The sequence below is a fragment of the Haliaeetus leucocephalus genome, unplaced genomic scaffold, assembly GCF_000737465.1.
Source record: "Haliaeetus leucocephalus isolate CR32 unplaced genomic scaffold, Haliaeetus_leucocephalus-4.0 Scaffold184, whole genome shotgun sequence".
In the NCBI taxonomy this organism is placed as follows: Eukaryota; Metazoa; Chordata; class Aves; order Accipitriformes; family Accipitridae; genus Haliaeetus; species Haliaeetus leucocephalus.
The window spans coordinates 10,121,345-10,122,649 of record NW_010972620.1 but is presented as its reverse complement, the minus strand read 5'-3'; the positions used below and the strand labels follow the sequence as shown (position 1 = coordinate 10,122,649).

Sequence of the window (1,305 nt, the reverse complement as noted above, 5' to 3'; positions counted from 1 at the left end):
CGCCGGGCCCCCGTCCCCCCTTGGGTGGGTCCCGTGGGGGGGGGGGGGGGGCAGAGCCGGTCCGGTTTTCCCACCCCCGGGCAAACCCGGAGCGTTCGGGAGCTCCTCGCCACCGGCCCCGTGCTCCGTGCCCCGGGGACCGGCTCCCCGCCATTCGCCCCGCCGTGGGGAGGTGGGCACGGGGCAGGGGGAGAGACCGGCCTTTCCCAAACGGATCAGACCGAAGAGGGTCCGGATTCAAGGGGAAAAGGCAGGATTCCCGGCGGGAAAAATAAAGGCGTAAACCCGGGCAAGGAGGGCTGCGAAATCCCCCCAACTCCTGGCCCGGGGAGATGAAAACCCGCAGTTTGGCAAAAGGGTGTGCGGGGGGAGCTTTGCGGGAGCGGGCTGGAGGCCCGGCCGTCCCCCCGCCGCCCGCCCCGTCGGGGGCTGCGGTGCCGCGTGTCCCCCCCCGTCGGGGCGGACGTGGGCGCTGGGCGCGGGCAAGTGCGGGCAGGCGCAGCCCGGTGGCTGCACTCCTGCCTCGGGCACGGCGACCCCCGGGGGGTCTCGGTCCTGCCCGCACCCCGGCCCACGCTGTGCCCTCCCGGCAGAAACGCCATTTCTCAAACGCAGGAGCCGACGCGCCCCCCACCCCCCGTCCCCATCCTTCATCCCCAAACGTGACACGGCCTTGGATTTCGTTTGGAAGTGGGAGGGAAGCGGGAGGGGAGGGGGCGGTGGGGGGTGTTGTCTGCTTGGAAATGCTACCCTTTGGGGTTTGGGGGGGGGGGGATTAATGCTTCTATTTTTCTTTTCGGGGTGTGTGGGGGAAGAGATCCATATTTGCTCTTGTTCACTTCACACAGGGCTCCCAGATGGAGAAAAAAGCCCCCTCCTGAATTATCCAACAGGGCTAAAGCAGGTTGAGTCAGTGAAATTCAGTTCCTTATTTTATGAGGTGTCAGGGCTGATGTCGAATATGGCAACGATAACTAATACTACAGTCTGAGGGACCAGAACGTGGTAATTAATCCCAAAGACTTAAGTGTATTTTAGTTCAGGAGAAAAAAAATCACTAATTCAATCGTCCGGAAAATTGAAGTTTGATGCATGAGTCTCTGCTGAAAGGAAAGGCTTTTTCTTCCTGATTCTGGGGTTGGGGCAGGAATCGCAGCCTCTCTCCTCCGCTCCCCGGTACAGGGCCGCTGCCCGCCTGCCCCGGGCCTGGGCACACCGGGGACCGGCACGCCGAGGGACCGGCACGCCGAGGGACCGGGGACACACACAGGGCGCTCCTCCCCTCCCTCCGCACCCCCCCCGCCT

General features: G+C 64.3%; 1 protein-coding gene across 1 annotated transcript in view; it reads left to right on the top strand.

Moving 5' to 3' along the window:
• Positions 1-1,305, top strand: part of LBX1 (ladybird homeobox 1) — a 6,100-nt gene that overhangs the window by 4,648 nt on the left and 147 nt on the right. The gene's annotated exons all lie outside the window — the stretch shown is intronic.